This window comes from Esox lucius, chromosome 7 (assembly GCF_011004845.1).
Source record: "Esox lucius isolate fEsoLuc1 chromosome 7, fEsoLuc1.pri, whole genome shotgun sequence".
NCBI classification, from domain to species: domain Eukaryota; kingdom Metazoa; phylum Chordata; class Actinopteri; order Esociformes; family Esocidae; genus Esox; species Esox lucius.
The window spans coordinates 15,628,551-15,650,159 of NC_047575.1; the positions used below are offsets into that span (position 1 = coordinate 15,628,551).

Consider the following 21,609-nt stretch of genomic DNA (forward strand, 5'->3'; position numbering starts at 1 on the left):
AGAAAAAAAATCACCACCAGTGTTTGAGTGAATGTCATTCAGGTTCATCATGTTAAAGGTGAACAATGACACATTTGTAAGATTTGTTCATAAGTTTCTAAATCAATAATGGTAATTGTTGGACTTTCTCTCACTGCACACAACTCACTCACTCAGGGAGAGCAGGGTCAAGCTAGGGCAAGTGAAAATATTAGATAATTATTATACACCTTCATGTTTTATACAGTGCACATTGAAATGTTGTTATATATGTACATTATATATTTAAGCAATTAAGTTATGAGGGGTGTGGCAAATGGCCAATATACCACTACAAAGAGCTGTTCTTAGGCAAGACACATATGCCTGGATAGATCTCTAGTCATGGTATATAGACAACATAAACAAACCCCTGAGATGCTGTAATAAGTCAGTTACCAACACAATTTGAATGGTAAAAGTTATGTGATGTCATACTTGTGGTATACAGTGTTATATACCACAGCCTTTAGCCAATTACCATTCAGGATTTGAATCGCCCAATTCATAATTGCATTTGCAATTAGTATTATTAACACACATATGATAATAAAGTTGTAACTATTCCAACCCCGGTATTTGAATAGGTTCTTGGGCAGATCTTAAAAATAGATTAATATCAAAGCCTACTAAGCTATGCCTCCACACCAGAACTCTTCTTTTAGAGGGTGCGTGTATGAACAATTTACTCACAAAGCATCCCTGAGGATTGACAGGGCTCCTTGTTACAGTTTTCTTTGTACTGGGTAGGACATAAGGCCACTACAATAGTTTGTCTCTTTACAAAAAACCTTACAGTCCTCTTTGCCATTTTCTTGGAGTCATGTAGGGACTTACAGACAGTTTCATTGTAAAGAAACCTTAAATAATCTCCCAATAATCTCCTTTTTTAGAGTGCAAGAACAACTGGGAAACTAAAGAAAATTAAACATGATGAAGAAAGTCTCCAGACTGAAGCTCTACATGAGGTCTGAGTTATCAATGGGTCCATGCCGAGCGTTTCTAACAGGTTTCTAAACTGTGAGACGGAGGTTTGTCACTGGGCACTGACAACGTTGCCTGTCATCCCCATTGCTGGCATAAATGCATAGGGTGTGTGTGTGTGCATTTGCTGTGTATGCATGTAAGCGTGTGTGTGTGTGTGTGTGTGCGCATTTGTTTGTTGACTGTGCCTGGCCCTGACCACTCTGTCACTAACACCATCTGTTCCCTTGCCGTGATGGAGCTGGACAAACAGAGAGATGAGAGGGCAATGGAGCAGACACCGAGGCCCACGACCTTGACACTGTCCAATGATCAAGACAGGGTGAGAGAGAGATAAAGAGAGACAGACAGTCAGAGAGACCATTTGATGGATATCTCTAGTAGATCAAGGGTTCCCAATGTAAGGGGTGCACCCTCCAAACGGGACATGATTTGTTGTATCCATTTCCAAAGGTGTGTCAGGAGTAATTACATGTATTATTAAAATGTTAATAAAGGGGCAGTATGTAAGACTTTTACTGTACTAATAGCATAAAACCAAGCAAAAATGTTCGGTGTTCGGCCGTTAATGTTTTAAGTTAATATTTCTCAAAACAATTAATGTGTATGACTAACATATTCCTCATCTTAACTTTCTTGCTAGTCCGTATATCAGTTTGCATTGACTTGTAACCTTATAATGGCTTTAGACACTGGCAGCACTATCTTTCCAACCCTAAACAACCCTGGACTAGCTGGTACTACACCAATCTGGTTCAGCGAGGGAAGACGAGGGGGAAACAGGTCATGTTATTGTTTAGAGGCAGGATTCTGCACAGTGCACCTTTAATATAACAGACCCTGTTCTAAAAATATGACTCAATTCAAACACCCCCCCATTTGAACTCCCCTAATTTTCTTCCACTGTATCGAGCGTAGTGGAATCAAAGCAACACCTCATATTTCACTCACACTACTTGCTTTTACTTTTGGATGACCACCCTACAAAAGTTTAAAAAAAAACACACTTTTGGATCTTCGAAAATGTAAAGCTATTTAGATGGCAAAATAATTTCCTACTGAATGAAAGTTGTGAAACAAAATCTTTCCAATATTACCGCAGATACATGAATGAAAGTAAAGATGTATGAACATTGTTATCAGTTAACGCAGGAATTAAAAAGGATCCCCATACAGTAGATGATAGATACATGGAACAGACAGACAGCTAAACAGACAGACAGACATATGTATTGTAGTGAGAGATGTCAAGTCCACAGTCACCGTTCCTGTCTTTGACTTGAGCAAAAAGCACACTCAAGTTGCCTGGCAACACATCTGTCTCTATGATGGAAGCAGGATGAGGGGTGAAGTCTGCTGTGACGGCAGGAACTTTTACAGATAGAGTAAACAGACAGCTCAGAAGCACACTAGCCTCTCCTGCACCTGCATCTGCCAGGCCGTTCTCCTAGCCACAATCTGGACATTACAGATCTGTTTCTCTCTGAGTCTTCTGAGCTCCTCCCAGGACTGGGAGCAGAGTAGCCACGTATGAACTGGCCTGAGCTGGGTCGCAGCACCACTGAGGCTTTGTCTCCAAGTTCAATACTCATCGACTCACCTCCTGGGAAAGGAGACGTAGAATTTTAAAGGCCGGTTCAAATGTCCCTTTTTTCCTGCTCCTGCTCAAGGATCTGTTGCTTTATGGTCCAGTTAATCACAGAATGTACATCAAATCCAACTTTTTTAAATACCAGGTTTATTGCATTAAACAAATTACAGGGTGTTTTTTACAAATGAAAAGAAATGGACAGAAGCATAATGTTAACAGCACCTGAAAGCCCAAAGCAGAAAATAGTTCAAAATAATAGAGAAGTCTATGACAATCATAAAAACAACCTTTAAAAGCATGGCTAAGAATAATGTTGTTTTGTAAGTCAATAGTTTCTGAAGCTGTCAGATTGTCCAGCAGCCCGTTTCAAAGGACAGGTTCATAGTGGCTGAAAGGGGCCTCAGCAAACATTTTGGTTCTGACCTTTGGAACAACTAAAAGGCCAGCGCCAGAGGATCTGAGGGACTGGGCACATATTTGACTGGGCACATGTCTTAAAGGGAAAGTTTGTCCTAGATTCATATTTTGGTGAAATAAAATTCACCATGAGTTGTTCTTGAAGACCTTAAGGAGTCATTTTTCTCTGCAAGCCATTGTTCCGCTCTGTCCCAGCCTGGAATTAGCATAATTAGCACCGTCCAAATTCATGAATTGATACTGTGTCCCATGTAATAAAAGCTGCATTGCTAGAAAAAGAAAAAAACACTAACTAAATGTAGTAATCAGTTGCACTAGCACTGGAATATTGAATGCATACTGACGAACAGAGGAATTTGGTCACTTCAAACTGGCACAATGCTAACTCTTTTCTGTAGCCACCTCACACTGAGCCTCTGTTTTTGGTAGCTGGCAAATGCTAAGTGATTGTTCCAGTACAATGGCCAGCCACGGCTGGTCATTTTGTTTCTATGTTCTGTGGGTTTTGCTTCTAGTTTTCCTGTTTCTATGTTCAGTCTCGTTAGTGTACTGCTTCTACCGCGGTACAATCGAGAGCATTCTGACAAACTGCGCCACAGTGTGGTTTAGCGGTTACTCCATATACGACCAGAAGGGTTTATCAGGGACCCTTCACACCCATGCCATAAACTGTTTGCCCTCCTACCATCATGCAGGCGGTACAGGCAGGCGGTACAGGTTCGTTCCTACACTAGCAGGCTCAGGAACAGTTTCTTTCCATCTGCTGTAACCCTGCTGAACTCTGTGCACTGTACACCCCCTGCCTCTCAGGGAGGTTGTTGCACTATTCCCTTTGTACTACTTTGTACTAACCACACCACCCCAATCCTCCACCCCCCCCCCCCCCCGACACTGCCTTGCAAAGCCTGATAATGTCTACTTCAGGAACCTCACTGCTGCTATCCCTGCATTTCAGTTGCACATGCCCCTTGTACATTCAATTTGCCTCTTTGCACATTTAGAATTGCTATCGTGCCTGCTTTTTTACAGCTGTTGAATATACATTTACCTCGGGGACCTCATTGCTGCTATCTCTGCATCCCAGTTGCACATGCTACCTTACTCTGTCAAATTGCCTGGACTGCACATCTAGAATGCCATTTAGAATTTACCATTTGTACCCATACAACTTCTACCCCACTTGTAACGTACACTCTACTTAATACTTGTAAACATTCCGCCCTCCTCTATTTGCCTTAATTACACATTGAGTATTGCCATTTGTCTTGCATTTGCCTCCATTGCACATCTATACAGTTGTGCTCATAAGTTTGCATACCCTGGCAGAAATTGTGACATTTTGGCATTGATTTTGAAAATATGACTGATCATGCAAACTGTCGTTTTCTTTAAGGATAGTGATCATATGAAGCCATTTATTATCAACATAGTTGTTTGGCTCCTTTTAAATGATAATGATAACAGAAATCACCCAAATGGCTTTGATCAAAGGTATACATACCCTTGACTGTTTCTGCCTTTTTACAGCCACACAAGGTGACAATTAAAGGTGAATTTCCCTCACCTGTGGCTATTATAATAGCATTTACTGTCTGTGTATACATAGTCAATACGGTTGTTAGCTCTCACGTGGATGCACTGAGCAGGCTAGATACTGAGCCATGCCTTTCTATGTGCCAAAGAAAGGCAAGAATGTGGTACTCATGAGTACACTGCACAGGGATGGGAGAATCTGTAGCCAGGAGCATCAAAAACCAGAGATCATCATGGATGATAATGCCACAAAAGAAGGGGTGGTCAACATGGACAAGCTGGTCACTGCCTACAGCTGCAAAAGGAAGGGTGGACAACATGGACAAGCTGGTCACTGCCTACAGCTGCAAAGGGAGGGGTGGACAACATGGACAAGCTGGTCACTGCCAACAGCTGCAAAGGGAGGGGTGGAAAACATGGACAAGCTGGTCACTGCCTACAGCTGCAAAGGGAGGGGTGGACAACATGGACAAGCTGGTCACTGCCTACAGCTGCAAAGGGAGGGGTGGACAACATGGACAAGCTGGTCACTGCCAACAGCTGCAAAGGGAGGGGTGGAAAACATGGACAAGCTGGTCACTGCCTACAGCTGCAAAGGGAGGGGTGGACAACATGGACAAGCTGGTCACTGCCTACAGCTGCAAAGGGAGGGGTGGACAACATGGACAAGCTGGTCACTGCCTACAGCTGCAAAAGGAGGGGTGGACAACATGGACAAGCTGGTCACTGCCTACAGCTGCAAAGGGAGGGGTGGACAACATGGACAAGCTGGTCACTGCCTACAGCTGCAAAAGGAGGGGTGGACAACATGGACAAGCTGGTCACTGCCTACAGCTGCAAAAGGAGGGGTGGACAACATGGACAAGCTGGTCACTGCCTACAGCTGCAAAAGGAGGGGTGGACAACATGGACAAGCTGGTCACTGCCTACAGCTGCAAAAGGAGGGGTGGACAACATGGACAAGCTGGTCACTGCCTACAGCTGCAAAAGGAGGACCCTACGCTGGCATGCCCTGGCAGAAATAGTGAAATGTGTTTTGCCTGCTCACTCGTGCTTTCTTTACAAATGGTATATATATTACCAATTCTCCAAGGGTATGCAAACTTCTGAGCACAACTGTACATTGCACTGTACACCCCCTGCCTCTCAGGGAGGTTGTTGCACTATTCCCTTTGTACTACTTTGTACTAACCACACCACCCCAATCCCAAGTGATGAACAGTACGAGGGGTTAGCTGATGTGCTGTGTCCACTAGTGCCTTGTTTCCTCTGGTGTCAAACAGCAGTGTATTACGCAAAGCCCCAAGTTCACGGTTTCCACTGACACAAACTGGCACCAGTCGGCCAGTGAACATTTTATAGAGGGCTGGTCGTCAATGTGGTCACATGATCAACAACGTAGAGGGCTGGTCGTCAATGTGGTCACATGATCAACAACGTAGAGGGCTGTTCGTCAATGTGGTCAAAATGATCAACAACGTAGAGGGCTGGTCGTCAATGTGGTCACATGATCAACAGAGTAGCGGACTGGTCGTCAGCGTGGTCACATGATCAACAGAGTAGCGGACTGGTCGTCAACGTGGTCACATGATATACAGTGTAGCAGGCTGGGCGCCAGCGTGGTCACATGATATACATTGTAGCGGGTTGGTCATCAGCTTGGTCACATGATATACAGTGTGGTTTCTGTCGGGTATTGATGCATGTCTTTTGCCTCATTCGTTTTTAATCTCTGTCTGTAAATGAGATGGGAAAAGGCTGTTGGTAGTATAGAGGCAGCATGGCTAAGGGCCAAATAAAGGCTTCAAAACATAGCTGGGATCACATCAAAATGTCCCCTTTGACCTGGTTCAGCATTAATACAACTGTAAATACATAGATCTACATGTCTGTGTAGTGGGGGGAGGGTGGATGAAGGCAGAGCTTTTCTACAGGGCCAGCGTATGTCATGACCTCTGCTCTGTTTTTGTAACAGAAATCTACAGGCTGGGATCTGTGAACTGTGATCCTATAGATTGTGGTCCTGTGGACTGGGGTCCTGTAGACTGGGATCTATAGACTGTGGTCCTGTAGACTGTGGTCCTATAGAATGTGGTCCTATAGACTGGAATCTATAGACTGTGGTCCTATAGAATGTGGTCCTGTAGACAGGGATCTAAAGACTGTGGTCCTGTAGGCTGTGGTCCTGTAGACTGGGATCTATAGACTGTGGTCCTGTAGACTGGGATCTATAGACTGTGGTCCTGTAGACTGGGACAAAAAAGAGCCAGTGACTGTTGTCTGGACTGAGCAGGGTGAATGCACGCAAGGCTGCTGGTCCTTATGGTGTCATTAGAGCATGTGCTGGGCAGCTGGCTTGAGGTCTTCACTGATATTTTCAACTTGTCACTGGTGGTTGTCCCAACATGCTTCAGGACCGCAACCATTGTGCCAGTGCCGAAGCAGTCGACTCCTAGTTCTGGTCCACTCCTTAAGTCCTGCCTCCAACCAACACTGGATCCCTACCAGTTTGAATACTGGTCGAACAGGTCTACAGAGGATGCCCTCTCCACAGCTTTACACTCTGCCCTGACACACCTGGACAAAACCAACACCTATGTGAGAATGCTGTACATATACTTCAGCTCAGCATTCAACACAGTCATCCCCTCTAGGCTGGTCAACAAACTCCATGACCTGGGGATCAGCCCCTCTATCTGCAACTGGAGTTAGGAGTCAGGTTAGACAACTTCACCTCCTCCACCTTGATACTGAATACTGGTGTTCCACAAGGCTGTGTGCTGAGCCCCCTCCTCTACTCCTTCACCCATGACTGCTTCCTGTACACAGTTTCAACACCATCATCAAGTTTGCAGACAACACCATGGTGGTAGGCCTTATCAGTGACAATGACGAGTCAGCCTACAGGGAGGTGGTCAAGTGTCTGGTGGCATGGTGTGCTGACAACAACCTGGCTCTCAACGCAAAGAAGGAATTTATTGTGGATTACAGGAAGTCTAAAGGTTGTAGTCATGCCCCAGTTCTCATCGATGGCCGTGAGGTGGAGCAAGTGTCCGTGAGGTGGAGCAAGTGTCCGAGGACCTCTACTGGACCCTCAACACATCAGCCCTGGTCAAAAAGGCACAGCAGCGCATTTACTTTTTGAGGAGGCTGAAGAAGGCCCGCCTGTCCTCCAAGATGGTTTACCGCAGCACAATTAAGAGCATTCTGACAAACTGCGCCACATGGTGGTTTGGCGGATGCTCCGTAGGCCCTGCAACAGGTGGTGAAAACCGCAAAGCACATCACTGGTGCTCAGCTTCCTGCCATCTCAGACCTCCAGCAGAAGCGGTTGCCACTGAAGTCCTCTTCCACTCCTCCATGACGACATCACAGAGCTGGTGCATATTGACACTTTGGGCCCAATTTGGGCATTTTCACTTAGGGATGTGCTCACTTTTGTTGCCAGCGGTTTAGACATTAATGACTGTGTATTTTGAGGGGACACCAAATTTACACTGTTATACAAATTGTACACTCACTACTTTACATTGTAGCAAAGTGTATATGAAAATATATAATCAAATATTTGCAAAAATGTGAGGGGTGTACTCACTTTTGGGAGATACTGTATGTGTCTACCTCAGGAACCTAACCGCTGCTATCCTTGAATTTCTGTGGCACATGCCACATTGTACATTCAATTTGCCTCTTTGCACATTTACTTAATACTTGTAAATGTAAATGTTCTGCCCTCTTCTATTTGCACTTCTGGTTAGATTACATCAGCATTTTTGCTGTACTGTACGTGTACTGTTCAATGACAATAAAGGTCAGTCTAATTTAATTACTGTCTTATGTATAAACACATACTCACTGTCTCAAATAACACATATAGAGAAGGTGTACATATTACTCACAATGGCAGTCTGGACTTCTTGGAAAAAGAGTTTGGGTCTGGTTGATGTTTCTGCTCCTAGCCTGGCCTGAGTGCTAGAAAATAAAACAACTGGCAAACTGCCAGAAAATGCCATGTCAAAGCACAACCCCCCCCTGAAAACAAATGTATGCAATCTATGTGCAAATGGTGATCATGCACACACTTTCAAATGTAAGTATAAATTAACCTTTAGCTGTCTCTGGCTTTAAAAGCAAGAACAGCTATTATTAAGGGAAATGAAATGCTGTGGAATAGATGTGTTACGCAAGGAGTAAATGAATAGCCGGTGGCCTTGTTCTGTTGTGTGAATTCTGTGGAGGTTTCCATGGTCACAATATGCTGTAACATTCACCCTGAAGCACAGCAACAAAATGCAACATATCAACTTCAAACTATAGAAAACTTAAAATAACTGTAGATAGCCTCCTGATAGCCTGTGGTGCGCAAAAGTTTGCATACCCTTGGAGGATTGATAATATATGTACCATTTGTAAAGGAAACATGAGTGAGCAGGCAAAACACGTCTTTTCTTTCTTATGGGATTCACATTCAACTGTAGGTCATAACTGAATGGCACAATCATAAAACAAAACATGGTAACAAAGAATAAAACAAACTCACCCCCTGTTCAAAAGTCTGCATACCCTTAGTTCTTAATACTGTGTATTGCCCCCTTTAGCATCACCGACAGCGTTCTTTTGTAATAGTTGTCTATGAGGCCCCGAATTCTTGCAGGTGGCATAGCTGCCCATTCATCTTGGCAAAATGCCTCCAGGTCATACAAAGTCTTTTGTTGTCTTGCATGAACAGCATGTTAGAGATCTCCCCAGAGTAGCTCGATGATATTAAGGTCAGGAGACTGTTATGGCCACTCCAGAACCTTCACCTTTTTCTGCTGTAACCGGTAATTGTCGTGCTGGAAAGTCTTAGAGCGTTCCATGCACAGCTTTCATGCAGAAGAATGCACATTTTCAGCCAGTATTTTTTGATAACATGTTGCATTCATCTTGCCATCAATTTTCACAAGTTTCCCCATGCCTTTAGAGCTCACACACCCCCAAAACATCAATGAGCCACCACCATGCTTCACAGTGGGGCTGGTATTCTGTTCACTATAGGCCTTGCTGATCCCTTTCCAAACATAGTGCTTATGGTTGTGACCATAAAGCTCTATTTTGGTCTCGTCACTCCAAATTACAGTGTGCCAGACACTGTGAGGCGTGTCAAGGTGTTGTCGGGTGTATTGTAAAAAAAATGTTTTTGTAGAATTGGCGCAGTAAAGGCTTCTTTCTGGCAACTCGACCATGCAGCTCATTTTTGTATCGTCGTATTGTGCTCCTTGAAACAACCACACCTTATTTTTCCAGAACACCTTGTATTTCTCCTGAGGTTACCTGTGGGTTTTTCTTTGTACCCCAAACATTTCATCTGGCGGTTTTTGCTGAAATCTTTCTTGGCCTACCTGACCTTGGCTTGGTTTCAAGAGATCCCAGAATTCTCCACTTCTTAATAAGTGCTTGAACAGTACTGACTGGCATTTGCAAGGCTTTTTTCATATCTATTTATATCCTTTTCCATCTTTATAAAGTTCCATTACCTTGTTATGCAAGTCTTTTGACAGTTCTTTTCTGCTCCCCATGGCTCAGTATCTAGCTTGTTTTGTGCATCCACGTGACAGCTAACAAACCCATTGACTATTTATACACAGACAGTAATTTCAATTTAAAAAGCAACAGGTTTGGGAAATTCACCTTTAATTGCCATTTTCACCTTGTGTGTCTGTAATAAGCCCAAACATTCAAGGGGATGTAGACTTTTGATCAGGGCCATTTGGGTGATTCCTGTTATCATTATGATTTAAAAAGGGGCCAAACAACAGTGTTTTTTGCATGATCAGTCATATTTTCAAAATCAATTAAAAAATTTCTGCCAGGTTAGGCAAACTTATGAGCACAACTCTACATGTATACACGGTTGGGTAGGTAACTTTTTACAGTTACAAGTTACCTGTCCACATTTGTAATCAGTGACATAACTTTATGATTACTCAAACTCAGTAATGTAATCTGATTACTTTGATTTACTCTTAGATTACTTTCATATTAAGAGGCATTGGAAAACATATAGGAATAGCCTATAACCTACCGAACACCTTTTGCCAGATCAATCAATGTTAGAGTTTACATAGCTGGCGAAAACCGTGTGTTTGGAAATAGGTTTCTAAAACATTGCTTTCTATATCAATATGATTGGGCTACATCTCTACATTACACGCTAAAGATCTGCCAGTTATTGTCGAAAAATAAATGACAATTACTCGAAAAGGGTATTTTGACATTGTTGTATATAAAAATTAAGATATCCGTAGCTTTTCGTGCATGAACTAAATCTGCAGTAGTCTGATGATATTCTCCACAACCAACATTGTCAAAATGTTGCAGAAACCCCCAGCACGTGAATGTACGTTTGCAATCTTATTTCCAACACCCGCATTGGAAATAAGATTTACCCGCACGAACGTAACCATTTAACGTGGTTGAGAAACTCCTCGGTGGCAAGGCACCGGGGGTGGATGAGATCCGCCCTGAGTACCTCAAGTCTCTGGATGTTGTGGGGCTGTCTTGGTTGACACGCCTGTGCAACATCACGTGGCAGTCGGGGACAGTGCCTCTGGGATGGCAGACCGGGGTGGTGGTCCCTCTTTTTAAGAAGGGGGACCGGAGGGTGTGTTCCAACTATAGGGGGATCACACTTCTCAGCCTCCCCGGGAAAGTCTATGCCAGGGTTCTGGAGAGGAGAATACGGCCGATAGTAGAACCTCGGATTCAGGAGGAACAGTGTGGTTTTCGTCCAGGCCGTGGAACACTGGACCAGCTCTATACCCTCTACAGGGTGATGGAGGGTTCATGGGAGTTTGCCCAACCAGTCCACATGTGTTTTGTGGATTTGGAGAAGGCATTCGACTGTGTCCCTCGCGGCATCCTGTGGAGGGTGCTTCGGGAATATGGGGTCCTGGGTTCTTTGCTAAGGGCTGTCAGGTCCCTGTACAACCGAAGCAGGAGCTTGGTCCGCATTGCCGGCAGTAAGTCAGACTTGTTCCCTGTGCATGTTGGACTCCGGCAGGGCTGCCCTTTGTCACCGGTTCTGTTCGTAATTTTTATGGACAGAATTTCTAGGCGCAGCCAGGGGCCGGAGGGTGTCAGGTTTGGGGACCACACGATTTCGTCTCTGCTCTTTGCGGATGATGTTGTCGTGTTGGCCCCTTCAAGCCAGGACCTTCAGCGTGCACTTGGACGGTTTGCAGCCGAGTGTGAAGCGGTGGGGATGAAAATCAGTACCTCCAAATCCGAGGCCATGGTCCTCAGTCGGAAAAGGGTGGCTTGCCCACTTCAGGTTGGTGGAGAGTGCCTGCCTCAAGTGGAGGAGTTTAAGTATCTAGGGGTCCTGTTCACGAGTGAGGGAAGGATGGAACGGGAGATTGACAGACGGATCGGTGCAGCTTCTGCAGTAATGGTGAAGAAAGAGCTGAGCCGCAAGGCGAAGCTCTTGATTTACCAGTCAATCTACGTTCCTACTCTCACCTATGGTCATGAGCTTTGGGTCATGACCAAAAGGACAAGATCCCGGATACAGGCGGCCGAAATGAGCTTTCTCCGCAGGGTGGCTGGGCGATCCCTTAGAGATAGGGTGAGAAGCTCGGTCACCCGGGAGGAGCTCAGAGTAGAGCCGCTGCTCCTCCACATCGAGAGGGGTCAGCTGAGGTGGCTTGGGCATCTGTTTCGGATGCCTCCTGAACGCCTTCCTGGGAAGGTGTTCCGGTCCTGTCCCACCGGGAGGAGACCCCGGGGAAGACCTAGGACACGCTGGAGGGACTATGTCTCCCGGCTGGCCTGGGAACGCCTCTGTGTCCCCCCGGAAGAGCTGGAGGAAGTGTCTGGGGAGAGGGAAGTCTGGGCATCCCTGCTTAGACTGCTGCCCCCGCGACCCGGCCCCGGATAAGCGGAAGATGATGAAATGAAATGAACGTGACCAGCGTTTATTATGGCCACCAGGGATGGATTTTCAAAACGCAAATGAAAGAAATAAACTGTGATTATAAACCTGCACTCTTAGCTTAAAATAAATGACGTCAGCAGCCAATGATAATCAATGAACACAATTTTCAGAGATGCAAAGCAAGCAGAATCACATGGCCTGTATGGACGGAGTTGATGTGGCCATGTCAAATGCAAATAATCATCTTTTGGCAGAGTGCTTCCCAACACACCTTTTCTCCTCAAATGTGTGCTAAATTCCATATGTTTTATTTTGAAGGCAGCGCCATGTTACAGCATTCTAACAAAGAGTTGCCTAATCTATTAAACCATTCCTGTAAAAGTTATTCAGTGCAACTTGTCCTGGCTGTGTTGTTCGGTGCATTTGACAAATAAACATTGTTCGGAGAATTCATTGTTGAGTAGATAACTAAATAACATTTTATTTGCTAATATTATCGAAGATATACTCTGTTTTTTCCAGCCATTCAACCAACCAAAACCAGAGAAATTTTAACTAACGCTTCCTCCGCCAGTAGACTGGTTATGCTTGTCTACCTTTGTGTGCATGATGATCACACGCAGAACTGAGCCGCGCAATTCATATTTTGGTTCAAATAACAATGTTTTTATAACATACAAAAATAAACTCAAACATACGTGTCATAATTATTTTGCACACCTATTCTTTGTGATCAGAACAAAACAATTTGGACAATAGGCAAATGTTCACAACTCAAATATGTTATTAAGTGAATACAACTAAACTTAAAATATACAGCTCGAGCAGGTGTTCTTAAATCAACTAAACTTGGTAAACCATAGTCCAATAAAATGTCCACCCCTCCAATCAGCAAAAACCCAGATAAATGCAAATCAATTAAGCCTATCTTCACCAGCCTAAACAAAAAACAAAGGCGAGGCAACAAAAGACAACAGAAAAATAAGAATACCAAAATAATCTCACCACATGGTAAGCAGTCCTTCTGTTGGTAAGTATATTGTTCTTGGAGGCAGAGCAGTACTTCTTTAAGCATAACTTGACCTTAGCTTCCAAACCATCCTGTAAATCATGGGTTCCCACAAACACTCCCCAGGTCTGGCCAAACATTTCTCCCCCCTCCCCCTCCAACCAATTCACTTTATTTTTACATTTTCCCCTCCCCCATTGCTCACAATCTTTTAACCCATAAAGAGACAGAGACAGTAAATTGCAATACCATTGAAAATAAGGCCTACATTCCCAAGACCCCACACACCTTCTTGATTAGTTAGATTGTATTACATTAAATACCAACAAAGCCTGGGACTCAATAGACCTAATCAGTATTTAAAATGTAGACATTTGTGTAACTTTTCTCACGATGTAAGGACAGCAATGCAATCCAAAACCTCTTTCAATAACCATAACATGTTCATCGAAAGTGACATTTAATATCAGTTAACACATCCTGCTCTATCGTCATCTGCAATTTTATTTTGTCATTATCAACATTTCTAATTTGATTCACAACTCTGAATGGCCTGAGTAAAAAGCTATTTAATTTCAGTCTCTGGATCAATAGCTCCTAATGTAGCCTATCTCACTTTCATCTCTTGGCAACGAACGGCATTTATAATTGTATTGACAGTATTGACCAGTATTGACTAAGCTTGGGGAGGGTTGGCACCACATCCAGTGAACTAGAATAAAGTGCCATTTCATTAGAGCTTTATGCTTGTATAGACCTCTTAAACAGTCTGTTTTACCATGTTATGGAAATAGAAGTAAGAGTCTTTGAAAAGTGAAGGAGACAGTGAGGGAAACATGCAAACTGCATTGCTTCATGGAACCACAGCTGACGGGGAAGTGTGTATCATGAGGAAATGAAATCAAACTGTAATGTGTTACGATGGTAGACACAGATGTATGTGTTCCGTATAAGTATAATCATACAATCTATTCACGGTTTGCACATTTTGTCACGTTTTTAATGTTTGTTTGAGGGCTGATCTACATTTGTCTCAATAAATCCTCTATGAGCCCTGACCAAGATTTGGTATTGCGCATTGGTGATGATTGAAAACATGATATTGTCTCATATTGAGGCAAATATTTAGGCTTGACGCTTTAAATTATATTAAGCTTGTAAATATTTTATAGTGCCTTCGTTTTGCCTCTATAATTACCACTTCTGTTTAAAATTATTTGCAACCGTATGTCTTGTTTATAAAGGTTTCATTAACATTCCATGATTGCCTGACAAATACCAATGTCAAATGTGACATAATCTGCTATTTCTGTTAGGACACATATCAGCACTTAAAAAGCGGGACATAAGTACTGCTCTAACTATTTATTAAAGGGTGTGTCATGAATAATTTCAATTATTATTTTGATGTTAATAATATATTAGGCTCTCCCTTTATGGCATACCCATTATACGCTCTTTTACTAACCCTAACAAAACCTTTAAAAACTATATTCTGAATCTATATTTGCATGGCACAATGAATCCCTACACTATTCAATGTTTGTTTTTTCGCTTAAACTGAAATTGAGCTAATTTTGTGTCAGCAACCAGGTGAGGAAATATGACAAAAGTGCCCTAATATGTGCCATGGTGGAACTGCTGCCTCACAGGTTGATGTTTTAGAATCTCTGCCCAGGTTTTAGACATTCCACCCATTCTTTAGAATCAGCCATTCACATTGAAATATCCAATATTACACTAACATAAACCCTTCTTTAATGGTTAGTTACCAGAAGGCAGGCAGCTGTTAACATACTGGTCATGGCATCAGATTTTTAATCAAAGGTTTGTTAGATTGAGTCTCAAGATGGGAAGTGGAAAAACACAGAACATAGAATATGCCTAAAATACGCAAATCACTAGGATTTCAGTGTTCTTAAAATGTAAAATATTATATTTCAAATCAGGGACGTCACTAGAAATTCATGGATGGAGGGCTAAGCCTCGGTTTGGGGGCTCTGGGCATACTGAGAGTAGCAACGGGTGTAAAATTAATCAAAATTAAGTTATTTTTGGTCAAGGTTGGCTAAAAGTACACCTGTCTCATAGATTGTGCTAAAGCCCCCCTAAAATAGGCCTAGCGACATTCCTGTTTCAAATCAAATTAGCCAAATTGGTTAAGTCTTGGGTTAGAATCTATGTTAGGGTTTGTTTTCTAAAAGGCTGCCCGTGTATAGTTCAACTGATTCTGCAAAAGAATGGGTGGAGTTTCTGAAACATCGGCCAGTGAGGCAGCAGTTAGGGGGTGCGTGTATAAGCAGTTTTGATAACTGCTGATGTAAAAAGTGCATTACAAAGTAAATGTCATTCATACACTGAAGCCACAAGGACATAGTCACATCATTGAAATGGGTGTAGACGACTTTTCAGAATCAGAATCACTTTTAACTACAACCCTGTTTCCAACATAGTTGGGATGCTGTGTAAAATGCAAATAAAATACAATGATCATTTCATCCCTATATTTAATTGAAAATAATACAAAGACAACATCTTTTTCAGGGAAGGCCTTGATTATTTCAGCAAGACAATATCAAACCACATTCTGCATGTATTACAACAGCATGGCTCTGTAGTAAACCTTTCTCAGTTGAAACTGAGAAAAGTTATTGTTTTTGGAAAAATGAATGCCTATGTTGAATTTAATGCCAGCAACATGTTTCATTAAGATTGGGACAGGGGCATGTTTACCACTGTGTTGCATAACTTCTTCTTTTAACAGCACTCTGTAAGGTGTGGAGACCAATTGCCATTGTTTTGAAAGTGAAATGTTTTTCCATTCTTGCTTGTTATAGGATTTCAGCTGCTCAACAGTTCAGGGTCTCCTTTGGTGTATTTTTCGTTTCATAATGTGCCAAATGTTTTCCATGGGTGACAGGTCTGGACTGCAGGCAGGACAGTTTAGATCCCAGACTCTTTTACTACAGAGCCATGCTGTTGTAATACATGCAGAATGTGGTTTGATATTGTCTTGCTGAAATAATCAAGGCCTTCCCTGAAAAAGATGTTGTCTGGGTGGCAGCATGTATTGCTCTGTATATATTGTTCAGCATTAATGGTGCCTTCACCGATGTGCAAGTCACCCATGCCATGTACACTAATGCACCCCCATACCATCATGGATGCTGACTTTTGAACTGTGCGTTGATAACCAGATGTCCCTCTCCTGTTTATCCCAGAGGACGCGGCATCCATAATCCCAAAAATAATTTCAAATTAGGCTTTGTCCCTTGTGTACAGAGATTTTTCCAGATTCTCTGAATCTTTTAATGATGTTATACACTGTATATTATGAGATCCCTTACCCTTTGCAATTTTACTTTGAGAAACATTATTCTTAAATTGTTGCACCGCGCCGTCTTTCACAGAGTGGTAAACCCCTTCCCATCTTTACTTCTGAAAGCCTCTTTCAGAATGCTTTTTCTATACCCAATCCTGTTACTGACATGTTTCCAATTAACCTAAATAGATGTGAGATGTTCCACCAGGCTTTTTTTAGCATTACACAAATTTTCCAGTCTTTTGTTGCCCCATTCCAGCTTTTTTTAAACATGTTGCTGGCATCAAATTCAAATTGGGCCTTTTCTTTGTAGTATTTTCTATCAAATTTAGGGTTTAAATGATTTTCACACCATTGCATTCTGTTTTTATTTCATTTTACATAGCGTCCCAACTTTTGTGGAAACAGTATACTACTGTTAAAAAGTTTGGGGTCACTTAGAAATGTCCCTGTTATCAATGTTTTCATTCTCACACTGTGTGTAGTTGCTGCTAGTGGTAAACAAATGTTACAGATAGTGATGACAGTTTCTAATAGGAATATGTTATGTTTGTCCACCACTTGTAGAGATTTTTAGCATGCAGTGATTACAGTTAGCTGAAGTTTGACATTGTCATTCATGGAAATCTGACTGAATCATGTTGTACAGTTTTGACCCATAGACTACTTTGAAGGTGAAAACCCATCTAACTGGTAAAATTGTGAAATTATCCTTGAAGTCCTTAAACTGACATATTCTTCTTCTAATCGTTTAAACTATTAAAAAACATCTATGTGCATTTGCAATGACTGCTAGGGGCCATAAAAACACAACATCACTTATCTAAATGATTTTTTTTTATTCTACCCCACAGCGATCCACATGTGTGGATCATGTTCAGGGATTTTAACTCCTAGGTTGCTTCCCAAAAAACTAAATGTATTCTTTTCAGTCAGAGCCTATATCAACCAGCCTGCCTACCAAACATCCTCCTTAATGTGTCCTAGATGACGTTGACACTTACAGTCAAGTATCTGGGTATATGGCTTGACTGCGAACTGTCAATCAGAACTCAACTTAAGACTTCTCACTGTCATATTGCCCGCCTTCAGACAAAAGTCAAATCTAGAATTGGGTTCTCATTGTGCAACAAGCCCTCCTTCACCAACGCTCCCAAGTATATACTTTTTTAAAACGACCATGTTGCCCGTCCTCAGCAAAGGTGACATGGTCTGTAGGTTTGCCACTCGAAGGCTCTTTAATAAAGTCGATTTAATTTACCACCCTGCCATCTGTTTTGTCACCAGTGCCCATTTCAACACTCATCACTGTGAACTTTACAGTCTGGTTCACTGGTCTTCGCTATATACACATTTCCAGACTCACTCAAATGCCCTCTCTGCCTTAGCCTACTCCAAAATATCCCTTACTCCAGCAGTGACCTGCTCTCAGATAGATATCTCACTCCCTCCTTAAGCCTACATTTCTTCTGTCATTCATGCAGTCCACCATCACCAATGGCCGGAAGGCATTGCAAAAGACTGTTAAGCTTTTAACTTTCATTACTGTTCACACCTTCAAAAATGAAAGAAACCCATCTGATCAATTCACTTGTTAAATCTGTCAAACCTGTCTTAATATGCGTCTCGTTGCAGTCATTAAAATTTTACTGGCTAGTCCCTTGTGTGTCGTGTTTATTTGTGTTCACAGTTTACATTATTTATGTAGATATTTCTTATATTGTCATCTTTCAATTAAATGCCTTTGGCCAGGTCGTCAATGAAAATGATAATTTGTTCTCCATTGAAGAAATACTGGTTAGATAAATAAATCTGCTCTAAAATGCGTGCTCTAGGCTGCATAATTCAAAACTACACTTAGAAAAAAATCTTAATATAAGTTGAAAACATTGAAATGCATATTATTATCAATTGAAAATTATTTTGTTTAAATTATTAATAACATGCAAGATGCTTGATGCACATGGGTGTTTTCATTACTCAAGAATGCACTGGAGGCAAATATGCCTTGAAGGTAGAAATTAATGATGTTGGTTAACTCAGTGGAAAGCTTGCATTTCAAATGGTCTGAATGTTCTGAAAGGACTTTTGACCAAGATTTGTGCTTGTCCCTTCCCTAAACACTAACCCTTACTTTAAGCGTTGCCTAACCCTAATCTTAACTCTTCCTTAATTGTTTTAAATGTAAACATCATTATACAATTACTTCATCTGGGCCACATTTCCCCAACATTGCATATAATATTGTACTGCTATGTACTCTGCAGTCAGAAAGTATTCAGACCCCGTAATGCTATCCTCAACTAAACAATGGCACCATAACAACTGCAGTAATTTCTCTAAGCCCTTTATCATACTTGTTTCTGGCGAAGCTATCTGTCCAACAAAAAAATCTAGGATCTCAGGGCCTCCCTATGAATGTGCTGTTTCCCCAGCCAAGCAACTCAAGACCAGCATGAACAGGCAGGAGCCCAAAAAACCAAACACAACGGATCAAATAATGAGAGAATGGAGACTGATTGACAGCTGGAGCCCATACTGTAGTAAATACGTTGTATTTGAGTTAGCTACCAAAGCAAGAGCCAGGGAGAGAGGCACTTCACAGGGGAGTGGTTGTAGCTACGTATAGCCAGCGGGCCCAGAGAGAGTCACTGAGGGTAATCCAATATCGATATTAATCCAAAGTAGATCCGTAAAAGAAGACACAGAGAGAGGGAGCTGAAGTGCAGCATGCCCGAGCCGTGCCGTAAAAATCTGTGCTCTGTGCTGCTGCGTGGGCGTATCCATAGCAACGCCTCTGCTGGCAATTCTGCTTAATGACAAGATGGAGAGCAGTTAGCTATGAGACTGCTACTTTTGTCATTAAACTCAGATAAAACTCGAAGAGCATTATTATTTCCTGGGAAATAACCTATCCTGTTTACTCAGACAATGCTCTGGTCTAATATTTGACACTCAATTGGGGAGTTGTAGATTTTTACGTAACCATGATCATCTCTACAACTAAGTCACAAATTGATTACATCTGACACCACCTGGATTCCACAAGCTGTGCTGTCCAAAGCCCTTTACTTGTGTTATATAAATATGGACCTATTGAAATTCTCATCCTCTGTGGCAAGGCTGCCTATCACATCATTTGGCCATGAAAAACGCCTTTACTATTGCCTTTAACACAATCCAGCCGTACAAACCATGTTTTTATTTGTTTGTTTGAGGATTGCGCATACACGACTCCCTGCACCAATTTCATTGAGATGCCGGTATATGAAATATTCTGAATGTATTATTGAGCGACAGTCCATTCAATTTCTGGAAGGTTCTATGAGCTCCTCTTAGAAGAACATTCATTGTCAGTGCTGTTCTGTGGAACTAGTGCTGTGTGTGTGTGTGTGTGTGTGTGTGTGTTTGGATGTGAGTATGCACCTGAAAACATTAAATGTATGAAACTTTGATAAATGCCATGTTTTTTTCCTGTTAAAGTGTCTTTCAGAGTGCCAATAATGGCAGCTAGGGGAGATGGGTAAAAGACAGGCCCACAGAGGTGCATGTTAGCTACAAAAGAGAGGGTGGGAGGGGAACAAGGTCATTCTGGTATGGTCATCATGGTATGGTTTCTTTCCACTTTATGACAGGACTTATCTAAGGAAGCCCATTCCAGCCACAATATTTCTAAGACTGAGATACACAAGTCAGCATATTTTAGATACATCTCAGTTTTCTACATATTTGTAAGATATGTGTCTTCATTTGTAATATTCTCTTATTATTTCTTTATTCCCATGGTACCAAGCTTTGTACCAAAAGGCCGCTGGGAGACATGTGGGAGTTGACATTTTCCATGTAGTTGAATAAAAACAATAATAATCAGAGGTGGATCTTAAGGATTTTTGTCACTACACAGCCACTAGGCCAAAATGTTCACTAGCCTGGGTAAAATGTAGCTAGCCCTGTTTGTGACTTTATTTACAGAGTAACGAACAGGACTAGTAGTTTATAAAATCTTTTCTATATATTTTTCCAGTGTTCATGTTAAATTAGTCTGTACACAATATTATAACTGTATTGTAACTGCAATTGTATTGTAAGTTACAAATTGTACTGCAAGTCACCCAAAAATATTCAACCAACATTTTTTATATTATTTAAATAGTGCATAGGCCTACAAAAGCATTCACTCAAACGTAGGCTGCTTTCAGGATATTGTAACGTTTACTTTACATTCAATGAACATTAACGGCAGCTGGTAGGCTAATGAACATGATATTACTACAGGTGGTATTTAATAGTGATCATGACAAATATATATCAAACACACTAACAGGTTGCAAACAGTCAGTCTACTGAACGCATCCTTACTCTTTGGGCGCTAAATTAATTCTAAAATGATTGACATGTTTGGTACAGAGAAAGATATTAGAACTACACTGAACAAAATTATAAACGCAACACTTTTGTTTTTGCCCCCATTTATCATGAGCTGAACTCAAAGATTTAATCTATTTACACAAAAGGCCAATTTCTCTCAAATATTATTTGCAAATCTGTCTAAATCTGTGTTAGTGAGCACTTCTCCTTTCCACAGTCCACAATCAACAACCTGATCAAGTCTATGCGAAGGAGATGTGTTGCACTGCCTGAGGCAAATGGTGGTCACACCAGATACTGACTGGTTTTCGGACCCCCCAGGACCCTGCCGAACAGTAAAACTGTACATTTTAGTGTGGCCTTTTATTGTGGCCAGCCTAAAGCACACCTGTGCAATAATCATGCTGTCTAATCAGCATCTTGATATGCCACACCTGTGAGGTGGATGGATT

At 41.9% G+C, this 21,609-nt stretch overlaps 1 protein-coding gene across 5 annotated transcripts in view; it reads left to right on the top strand.

Moving 5' to 3' along the window:
• LOC105010784 (roundabout homolog 2) overlaps positions 1-21,609 on the top strand; it is a 155,371-nt gene that overhangs the window by 48,645 nt on the left and 85,117 nt on the right. The gene's annotated exons all lie outside the window — the stretch shown is intronic.